A 12,517-nucleotide genomic window follows, 5' to 3' on the forward strand; every position below is an offset into this window, starting at 1 on the left:
CACGTTACAATGAACTCGAACTACTGACACGAACTTAAAACAACCATTTCTAACCAAGCCGTAACCTAGGACTATTTATACACGACAACTTCACCTGGCATGTTCAGGCGGAGTTGTCCATAACTTCGCTTGACTAACAAGTTCGCCTGTTAAGCGAACTTGTCAGTAACTTCGCTTAAACATACAAAACATAATTAAACATTACAGACTCGATTACAGACACTAGACTATGAACTACTGACATTATGCACCAACAGACTCCCCCTTGGCAGTAGCTTCATATCTTGATCTTTAAGCACTTGTCTTGTAATCTTCAATCTTGTATCTTCACGCATGCACTCCTTCTCTAACACAAACTGACACAACTCTTTGATACTTCCTCGCTTCGTCCTTCCAAGCAGGAATATAAAAGATTTTCTTCTCATTAAGCACCTTCAGATCAGCTTGCGATAAGTTTACCAAATGCATCGGATCGTAAACTCTTAGGAGCTCCTGTTCATCCTCGTCTTCCATCACCGCCTCTGCTGTCTCACAATCCACATACCACCACTTTAGGTCTTTAAGCACATCCTTGGGCATTAGCTTCATCGGTACTTCTTTCAGGCACCGGATCGGTTTATACTTCATGACCATCCAAGGTTTTCCATCAGCTCTCAAGCCTCTATCCTTGTCTTCAACAAGTTTTCCCTTCTGCGGTTTCAACAGCTCAAACTTCTTCTCTTTTATACTCTCTCTCCATACAATTTTCTCAATGACTCTAGCCATATTATCGTCATTTCGATTGATTAACCCTAATCTGGCTAAGTCTTTCACTTCACATTCCGGCAGTGTATTCAACGACCTTAACATTCTTTTAAAATACTGAACGCCGTCATACCGTTTAATCACAAAGAGCTTCAACTGCTCATCATAGATCCAGCAAATAATCCCTTTCTTCGCTTCAGCATAGCCTTTAATATTGTAACTCTTCTTAAACATTGTAGGGACCGCTGGTTTCTTCGTTTTGACGAACCACTGAGCATAGCCTTCCTTCCACCTAGGCTGCTCTTCCCATTCAGTCTCATCGATTACTGTCTCATTACCCATATCTGCTTTCTCCACACCTGGAATGTCATGCTCTACATTCTCTTCTACTATTTCACCTTCTTCAACATCTTCTTCAATCACAATCTGAGCTCCAATCTTCTCAATCTCCTCAATAGGCAGCACATCATCATCAAACATCACATCATCATCTAGCATATCATCATCTAATTCTTTCAAAGCATCAATCACATCATCTTCATCATCAACCATCACCACCTCATCACCACCAACTGCACCTGCAGACTCCCCCTGAGCTGTGGAAGTCCCAAGAGCTTGAGTAGTTCTTGGCAACTCACCACCTGCACCTTTCGATGCATTGGGATCATCGTCTCTATCATTTCTCTTCTTTGTCCTTAACTCGTCGCCTCTACAGCTTGTCTCCCCCTGAGATGCCCAGAACTCCTTCATAGCATCTATAATTCGCCCATGTTCAACTAGGAGGGACGAATGTAGTTGATATTCTGCTACAAGGCGTTGAATAGCCTGGGTCTGGATAAAGTTTATCCTCGACTGCTCTGCCACGACCCGTTCAAGTGCAGCTATTCTCTCCGAGTCTGAGAGGGTTGCATCGAAATCGAACCTCATGTGAGATGTGTCTTGAGTATACTCAGCAGGGATCTCGAATGTAACCGGGACATCAGAAGCAGTTGTGGACGTAACCGCAGGTGGTATCGTGACCGAAAACCCTGCAGTTGCAACGACTGTGGACTCTACAAATTGTGCAACCACCTCTGAAGGAGTAAGCGTTGGAGGTGGTAATGACACAATCTCCGGAGTCGTCATCTGTAGTGTGATGGATGGGATGCCGACAGCTGATGTAGCCACCACGGGAACTTCCGCGGCGCTTAAACCTGTGACCTGTAGTGATGTAGGAATAATCGACATACCTGACAGTGCGGGCGGAGCGAAACGTACAACTCTTGAAGTCTCTCCAGCTCCCATACCTGCACCTGTCCTTTCCCGTCTTGAACGTCTAATCAACTTGTGAATATCCTCTTCTTCTTCTGACTCGCTATCATCAACTGTCCTCTTTCTCTTCCCAAATGTTCTCTCTTGAGTCACCAACATCCTTCTCGCCTCATCCATAACATCATCAAGATCTGAGTCAGCCACCGTCGTAGCTGCTCTAGTAATACGCACAGTCGAGACACGTTCAACTGGGATCTGAACGTTCTCCTCTGGATCCACCCGATCCATATCGAAGAATCCTTGACCACCGAATTCTGCATCAAGGTCCACTTCCTCCTCCGGTGACACAACAGGAGCAGCAGGTATAGCATGAGATGCTCCTGCCTGTTGTGGTGGCGGGTCTCTGAACTCATCCCCACGAGCTGGCACATACCCCGGGTTTATTAAGTACCCAAAGAGTGGAGTATGCCTTGGACGCAGTTCAGGCTTGCTCCTCGCACTGGATGTTCGGCATTGAGCGAAGATACGTTTGCTCACACTCTCCACGTATCGTATTGGACGTCGTTGTGGCAACGTGGGAGCAACATGATTCAAGATCATCTGAATGAATCTTGGATACATGATGAACCTCTCACGGGCCATCGCTCTTCTCTGTCTATCGATCTCGTAAAAGACCATCTGACTAAAGCTATAACGTTTGTTATAATTCAGAGTAGTCATTGCTGACTGCATGGTCGCACCCATACCATCAGTGCCCGCCTTCCTCCCAGACATGCAGACAATCATTACGTGCATGAGGAAGCGCCACTGATCAAGTAGGAAACCCTTCCTCTGTTGTGTATCGCCCAATGGACCAGAATAGCCCATTCGTAGAAATGCTCCATCGCGGAACGGAGCAACAAACTCTGTAGGGCCATCCCTAGTCTCCTCTCCAAAACGTAAAGCCACCCGTATTTGTTCAGAAGAGAACTGAACTTCTTGATTGTTGACGGTTGCTCGCATAACCGGGGGCTCAACGCGGCAATCGTATTCCACTGTCTGCCAGAAATCCTCAATATTGGGTAAGGAAATCGGCAGAGTCGTAGTGATTGCGTGGAATATCCTCGAGCGAAGGAGGAATGTGATTATCTCGCGGTAATCCTCCACACCACTCGCTTCTGGGTCTAAGGTGATAAACATATTGTGACCCGGGAAGAATTGCCTCTGATTATCTCCGTCATCTCCTCCAGCACCTCCAGCACCGGCAACAGCAGCCATATCTGCAACAAACGAAGCAAGTTAGATAAACGTTAAGGTATAACACAAGTTCGCTTGTTACCATGAGCGAAGTTGTGATAAAATATGTATCGGCGAAGTTAAAGTTGGGGCAAAGTTGGGAACAACTTCGCTTCAGCTTTAAGTTCGTCTAATAACTGATAAGTTAAAAAGGTCCAGGCGAAGTTAATGTTAACTTCGCCTCACCACAACATCGCCTCAGGCGAAGTTTAGACTCAGGCGAAGTTACGGATAACTTCGCCCAAACCTTAAGTTCGCCTGAATCTGAATCGGCGACAGTAAGGATTTCGAACGACGTGCAGTTGGCGATTTTAACGATTGTGGACTCCGTAAAACTCGATTTTATGATGGTCTAGACGTTCAGGTTGTTCACAACCACGTAAAAACAAGTTTGAAAAACGGTTTCAAAAATCCGACGGTCCGAGGTTTCGTAACGGTTCGACACGACCTTAGATAAACAAGAAAGAACATGTGTTATACGATATGTCGACACCACGAACCTTGAATCGTAACGGAAACTGAGAAAAAGAACTGAGATGAAATCGACGGACAAGATCGCTTGTTTATGAGACAAGTTCGCTGGAATTTTCGGAATAAGTTCGCTGATATAAAATAATGAACGAATGACCTTTGAAAATCCTTATATAGGGGCGAAGTTATACAGGCGAAGTTACGGTTAACTTCGCCTAGGCGAAGTTATTCACAAGTTCGCCTGTTTAACAACATCGCCTATATTTACAAAATCAACTCTTATAATTTGAACATTTTGCAATTAACTTTTAAAACTTCCCTTTAAGAATTAAATAACACGATCAAGTCCAAGTAACCAGATACAAAATTATAAAACTACCTAAGTACAAGAAACTTTTAAAAATTAAAGTATAAGGGATCAAATTTCAGTCTCGATAGGGACTACTACGTTTTAGAAAAGATCCGAACAGAAATCATACTAATTACGTGACTGTCACATAGATCCGTGTTTAGCTGTATTATGACATAAAGAAACAGGTTGTAAGCAGGTAAATAACTTAAGATGGTTTTCATCATTTCTGTGATACGAGTTAGGTTCAATTATTCCTCAAAATTTAAGTGGGCAACAACTCAGAGATTATGATGCCTCCTATCTATTCTCAAAGCATATTTGGCTTTCCCCAAGTCACTCTGAATTGACCTCGACCCATAGTGTCTGATTAAGTTTGTAAGTACTCTTCATCTGCTTCCCGTTCTTTTTCTTACTCCATGAGTGAGAAGTCTTGACATTTTCAGCTCTAGAATGTTTTCATAACTCATAATTTTTTTTTTTTTTTTTTTATGATAAACATTTACATAGACTTCAGAGTAGTAAACAACTGCAAGTCCCGAATCTGGATCACTGCAGTTTCTTGAAACGCTATCTTCACGGGAATCAGAACACTTACGGGCTCGTGTATGACTGGGTAATCGCTTTTCTGCCTATCATTCGGAAAGATATATATGAAGACATGCAAAACTCGTAAGGAGTTTCCACGTAAAATCAAGTAGATTTAGTTTGTATCACATCTACTTTTACACACCATAAAAAGCTACCATGACATACAATGACTGTCCTAAAGCCTTTTAAGCCTAATAACTTCACTAGTTAAGCACACAGAATCAGTATATCTATCATTTTCCAATGTTGGATCAATTTTCTGTTAAACATAGCAAACGAACTTCTTACGAAGTAGTAGACTAGAAAAATAATTTCATTTCCCTTTAAAAAATTTTAACATTAATCGCCCCGACCAAAACAAGGTCTTTAGGTAAACGGCTATCCCGAAGATCCATTGGATCAGCTGGACCGACCACATACTAGTATGTGTCCTTCTAACTAAGTATGATCGACTAATTTTAAGCGAAAGAATGAAAACTCATCATAAACCGCCCCGGTCACTTTCAGTCCTTTGGTTAATGGCTATCCTCAAATTCTACAAGTAGAAAATGAGGACCAAAACATATCCGAAGACAAGTCCTTCAAACTGAGGCAACCGACATATTTTTAAGCGATAGTGACGTTTTTTTTTTTTTTTTTTTTTTTTTTCTAATATAACATGAAAAGCATGGTTACTCGGGATTGATCATCCCATTCAGCTCGATAAGGTTTTGAAATCTTGTTTTGTCAAACGCTTTAGTATAAAGATCAGCGAAATTATCAAGCGTATCCACCTTTTCAAGCACAATCAGTTTCTTCTCAGCACAATCCCGTATAAAATGATGACGCATGTCAATATGTTTAGTTTTACTGTGCTTCACGGGATTGTTAGTTACTGAGATAGCAGTTGTGTTATCAATGCAAATAGGAGTAAGTAAGAAATTCAGACCATAGTCGCGCAACTGTTGTTGAATCCAAAGAACCTGGGAGCAGCAGTTGGATGCTGTCATGTATTCTGCTTCACAGGTTGAAATTGCGACCGAAGTCTGTTTCTTGCATTGCCACGACACCAATCTGCCACCAAGAAACTGACATCCTCCAGTTGTTGACTTCCGACTCTGATTGCACCCTCCATAATCAGAATCTGTGTAAGCGACTAGCTCCAAGTCTTCTCCTCTCGGGTACCACAACCCCAGCTTCGGTTTGCCCTTGAGATACCTCAGTATCCTCTTCACACCCTTCAGATGAGATTCTTTTGGGTTTGCCTGAAAGCGTGCACAAAGACAAACAGCAAACATTATATCAGGCCTAGAAGCAGTTAAGTACATTAAAGAACCTATAATAACCCGATATTGAGTTGGGTCCACATCTGCATCACCGTCTGACTCAGCACCCAATTTGTGATTGACGCAGATTGGAGTGTCGAATGGAGTGCTGTCCTCCATCATGAAGCGTTTGAGCACATCATGGACATACTTGGTCTGATGAATGAACATCCCATCCTTCTTCTGATCAACCTGCAATCTTAAAAAGAAAGTTAGTTTACCCATAGAACTCATTTCAAATCTCTTTTTCATGACGGCCTCAAAATCTTGACACATGGAGACTCTTGATGCAGCAAAGATAATGTCATCCACGTAGACTTGCACCAGCAGGAAGTCGCTTCCATCTCTCTTGAAGAACAACGTGCTATCTATCTTCCCTCTTTCAAACCCATTTTCAAGCAAGTAATCTGATAAAGTTGAATACCAGGCACGAGGTGCCTGATGTAGTCCATACAATGCCTTGCTTAACTTGTACACGTGATCAGGAAAGTCTGGGTCAGGAAAACCCGGAGGTTGCTCAACATACACTACCTCATCAACTTTCCCATTCAGAAACGCACTCTTCACATCCAACTGAAATACCTTCATCTTCTTATAAGCAGCGAACACCAAAAACAATCTAATGGCTTCCAACCTTGCGACAGGAGCGAACACTTCATTATAATCAATCCCCTCTTGTTGATTAAAACCTTTAACGACTAGCCTCGCCTTGTTTCTTATGATAATCCCTTTCTCATCTCTCTTGCACTTAAACACCCATTTTGTGCCTATCGCATGCACATGCTTCGGTTTTTCAACCAAGGTCCAAACTTCCATTTTCTTGAATTGAGCCAACTCTTCTTGCATAGCTTCGACCCACGAGCTGTCCTTGAGAGCCATTTGATAATTCTTCGGTTCAATCTGGCTGATAAAGCAGGTGTACAAGCATTCGTTGATTATCCCTGTCTCCTTGATGCTTGTGTAAACACAGGTGTGCTCATTCAAGCTACGTCTTGTTTGTACACCGGAGGACACATCACCAATCACATTCTCCAAAGGGTGATCTTTATGAATTCTCGTGGTCGGAACAGAACCGACATGCAAATTGTCTTCCAAGTTAGAAGAGAGCTCGTCAATGGTTGTTTCATGCTGAGAGTGAAATGGATTGAAAAATTCTTCTTCAGTCGAGGCTGCAGGGGTATCGACAGCATTTGATGAGGAAGGTTGACATTTATCGATCAGCTGTCTTTGCAATAGGTTTTCTTCCTCATCAAGGATCATCTTCGTAGCAACTCTCTCTTCTTCTTCAGCAATATCCAAATACGGTATGTTAAAAGACTTAAAAAGTTTAACATAGTCGAAAAACTCAGCAGGTCCGTTGCTTGGTTTTGGCGGTTGGTAACTTGTGATATCGGTGTTACACACCACCTCAACCTTGCTGGTCGATGTATTAAAGACACGTCTGTTGGGAGTCCCAACAACATAACCGACTAAGATTCCTTCATCGGCTACTTCACCAAATTTTGAATTTGTCTTTAAAATCGAACAAGGGGACCCGAATGGTTCAAGACCACTCAAGTTGGGCTTTCTCCCATGCATAAGCTCATAACACGTTTTACCAAGTCTTTTAACAGTTAAGACTCTATTCAGAACATAACAGGCTGTAGCAACAGCTTCAGCCCAAAACACCACAGGAAGCTTCGAATCAGCCAGCATTGTTCTGGCTCCTTCAATTAATGTTCTGTTCTTCCTTTCAGCCACTCCATTCTGTTGCGGTGTATACGGAGCGCTGTATTGATGTTCGATCCCTTTCTGAAGGCAGAAGATCTCCATCTCAAAATTCTTGAACTCCGTTCCATTGTCACTCCTGATGAACTTAACCCTTTTATCCATAACGTTCTCAACTTTGGTAATCAAATTCTTCACCATCTGAGCCGTTTCGTTTTTTGATTTCAGGAAATATACCCACGAATATCGTGAGTAGTCATCAGTGATCACCAAGCAATAAGAAGTACCTCCTAGACTTTTTGCATTCACGGGACCGAAGAGATCCATGTGAAGCAACTCTAGAGTACTGACAATAGAATTGACCTTCTTGGTGTGATGGGATTTTTGTGCTGCTTTCCCTTCTTGCACGCTATACATTTATCTTCAAAATTGAAATTCTTCAAGGGAACGCCCAGCACAAGTCCATTCTTGACAATGTTGTTCATCTTCCGAAGATTAATGTGCCCCATTCTCCTATGCCACAATTCGGACTCCGATTCGCTCGCTTTTGTCATAAGGCATGATTCTTCCGTGGCCATTTCAGTCGACCTCATATCCATAATATATGTATTCCTTTCACGTGGAGCCTTAATCACAATCCACTCCTCTTGTATCTGAAAACCAGGTTGCAACACAATCGCCTCATTCTTTGTAAAATGAACGGTGTACTCCTTGTCACAGATCTGCGACACACTCAGCAAATTGTGCTTCAATTCTTCTACAAAGTTAACTTTCTCCAATGTCATCTTTCCGTTCGACACCGTTCCCATTCCTGTAATCTTGCCACCACTTTCACCGGCAAAGCTCACTCTCCCTCCTTGAACAGGTTTCAAATCGTGTAACAAGTATTTGTTACCCGTCATGTGCCGGGAACAGCCGCTATCTACAACCCAAAGATTGTTGGCAGCCCTGTTCAACTGTTCCTGCACAATAAAGCAAAAGATTAGAATTTAGGGACCCAAGACCAATTGGTCTTGGATCTATACATCCCAAACTTTGGCTTTCCAAAGTTAGTATCTCGATAATTCCTGTAAGTCCTATTAGGATACCTCCTTGAAGATTGATTGTGAGGCCTTCCAAACCTTTGTGAATTGAAAGAATTATAGCTTGTGGTTTGGTTATTAGCAGTGTAAAACTGAGATTTGTTTCTATGAAAACCTGAATTAGTCACATTTTTGAATTTTAAATGGTTTTCATTTTTAGCAGCATGATAATTACAATTAGGCTTATTCTCAGTTTTAGTAGGCCTTACACCTCTGAATCGCTGCTTCAGAGGGCAATCTGCAACTAGGTGCCCTAATTGATTACACCTAAAACAACACCTATGCTCAACCTTTTTATCAACCGGTGTTTTAGATGTCGAGGATTTATTACCGCCCGTTCGTCTCACATATGGTGGGACGTACGGGTTTAGTGGAGTACTCTTTTTATTCGTCTTATCTTTCTCTCCACCATTGGGTAATACCACCTCCTCTTTTGCCTTACCAGACTCGGATGACTTATCAGAATCCGATGAGACTGGACTTGGATCAGAAATTTTAACACTTGAAACAGGCGAACTTGTTTCGCCTCCACTAACATTTGGTTCTTTACAAGTTACTTTAACTGGTACTGTCTGAGCAACCTCAAAGTCAACAGATTTCTGAACACTAGAGTTAAAAGTGTAATTGTGATTATAAGGTGGTGGAACCTCATGATAACCGATTCCTCCTCTCTTAGCAGAGAAACCTTGATCACTAACAAGGTGATCAAGAATAGCAGAGGAATTTCTGAACTGCTCTAGTTTTCTATTCAGTTCCACCACTTTTACATGGTGATCAGCAATCTGTTTTTCTCTATCAGCAATTACTTTGGTTTTTTCCTCCAAAACTTCATAGCTTAAATCAATCACTTCAATTTTTTCAGCAAGTTTTGTTTTTAGACTTTTAACATCTTTTTCACAAGCTTTTATTTTGACTTTATAGCTATTTTCTCTTGCTTTTGTAAAATGATGATCTTCTTTTAGGGTTTTAAATTCAGCATCCAACCTAACATAATGATCGGTTATAGTTGCTAATTGCTCAGACAAGTTTTCACATTTAGAGCATGTAGGTTTAGAACATACCTCGGAGAGCTGGTCATTTACGTCTGCCATAAGAGCTTTTTCTTCTCCGGTAACCTTCTTATTTTCTTCAGTTTCAACCTTCGCCAAATTTGCCTGCTCAAAAGTTTCTTTAGAATGCAGGTTCCAGTTGTATTCACCATCTTCTCTGGAAATCATTGCACTATAATCTTTAGAACCCCCACTTTGCTGTGTAGACCTGCCCTGACTTCGTTCCACACGCTCATTCCTGCATTCCTTTGCAAAGTGACCGTTTTGCTGACAATTGTAGCATCTCACCTTCGCCTTGTCAAACCCTGGCTTTCCACCGACAAACTTTCTCCCGGTCTTTCTCATAAACCGCTTCACTCTTCTTACGATCATAGCCATCTGCCATTGCAGATCCATTTCCTCCAGATCATCAGCATCAATCTGGTCATAGTCTTCATCCAACATAGCTGGATCAACAACCTTCCCTTGAATGTAGTTCTCATAGGAAGCAATAAAAGAAGCATAGAGACCAAACTGCTCTTCAGCAGACTTGACACTCATAGGCATCTTGGAGTAGTTGTTGCTGGGAATACTTGGAGAACAACTACTCTTGCTTACCTGGGGTTGAGAACCACTCGATCCACCTGCTACATAGCAAACATCACCATTTGTGTTGACTGACACACGACCCTCATGTGATGAGTTTGCGCCCGACTCTCCCTTCGAGTAGTAGGCAGCAGATTCAGTCTTCGATCCTGAGCTAGTGTTGACTTTAGCTCCATACATACCTGGATCTTGAACCTGATCCATAGGTGTCTCCTTTCTGACCATGTTAAGCTCAAAGGTTCTGAGCTTGTTGACTGCCGTTTCTAGATCATATGTGGGAAAGTCTTTGTCTTCCCTCATCAGCACAGTGTACATCTCCCATTTTGGTGGGAGAGCATCTAGAAGCTTCTCAACTATTTCTTCTTCTCGGTAGGAAATTGAATAGTTGCTCAATTCAGTCATCAGATGGTAATATCGAGTGATAATGTCATCTAAAGATTCATTCTTCAAATACTTGAAGACTGAGAACTGGGTTTTGAGCAATTTTATCTTTGAAGCACGGATTCCTACATTCCCTTAAAATCTGTTCTCAAGAGCTTCCCAAAGCTCTCTTGCTGACGTGTACTTTCTAAACGTATGAAGGATCTCTTGTGGAAGAGCCATAGTAATAGCAGCATGAGCCTTGCTCTCGGCCTCATACATCTTTTTCTCTTCTTCTTCCATTTTGCTATACCTTTTGATTTGATCACGACCTTCATACTCCATAACTGGTGGAATATAACCATCCTGAATGCATACCCACATCTTTGCATCCTGGTATTTGACGTATTGTATGAACCGATCCTTCCATGCGACGAAATCGGTTCCCTTCAGCAATCTTGGGGCCTTAGTAGCTGACCCTGCTTCAACTTCCATCTTCACTAACTCAGAGATGTTAATCGACGACATCTTTCCTGAAAAGTAAGAAACCCGAAAAAAATCAAAAAATTTTCTGAAAAGTACTGTAGGCGAAGTTACGGATAACTTCGCTTAAGCCTTAACTTCGCCGCTGATTAACTTCGCTGAAGAACTTCGCAGATGATTAACTTCGCTTAAGGTAAGCGAACTTAGGAGGTAGGCGGAGTTGTAGAGAACTTCGCTGAGTTAGGCGAACTTGAGAAGGTAGGCGAAGTTGTGGATAACTTCGCTTAACCTTATATCTTCGCCGAAACCCTACGTATCCTGACGGCAACTTCGCCTGATGAACACGGACGTTTTTGCAGATCTGAAATCTGGATTTTACGAGGTTTTTGACGGTGCAAAGTCTTGATTACGATGGTAGAAGGTAAGGTTGACTCAAAAACACAGAAAACACGTCCCGCGAATAGTCGAAACGGGACGATTTCTACACCCGCGTGAATATCCCGAACCACACAATCGAGCAAACGCTCTGATACCAATTGTAGGTTCCCTGGACGGATCGCACGAGATATCTCGGTCTACTCAGGTACGGAATCCATGCGTAGATCGTTACGAGTATAGAACACGAATCACACGAACACACGTTATATATTATAACTCAAACACGTGATGTAATATCACTGTTACAGACTCTCGTCCTCACGTTACAATGAACTCGAACTACTGACACGAACTTAAAACAACCATTTCTAACCAAGCCGTAACCTAGGACTATTTATACACGACAACTTTGCCTGGCATGTTCAGGCGAAGTTGTCCATAACTTCGCTTGACTAACAAGTTCGCCTGTTAAGCGAACTTGTCAGTAACTTCGCTTAAACATACAAAACATAATTAAACATTACAGACTCAATTACAGACACTAGACTATGAACTACTGACATTATGCACCAACATCCACGCCAGAATGAGGCACACCCACTCAAAGTGGCGGATCTTGGCGATCGCCATCGGGTGTATCTCCGTCAAATGCATCCCGTGCCTCTCCAAGACACGGTATACAAACTTCGTTAATGGGAACCTGAGATTCCCATAAACGAAGAATGCAGCGTACACCCCTATCTTGCCCTTGGGGGCATCGTACACCGTCTGGTGTGGCTCCGGAAACTCAGGCTCGAACGGCTCGAGCATGAACTTCCGGACGATGTACTGAAAAAGCTCAGTGGGAAGAGCACACTGGCATTCGCCAGCAGTGCTCTTATCGTCTTT

The sequence above is a fragment of the Bidens hawaiensis genome, unplaced genomic scaffold (assembly GCF_021521415.1).
Source record: "Bidens hawaiensis isolate Kalapana, Puna unplaced genomic scaffold, B.hawaiensis_p1.1 tig00002754_1, whole genome shotgun sequence".
NCBI lineage: Eukaryota > Viridiplantae > Streptophyta > Magnoliopsida > Asterales > Asteraceae > Bidens > Bidens hawaiensis.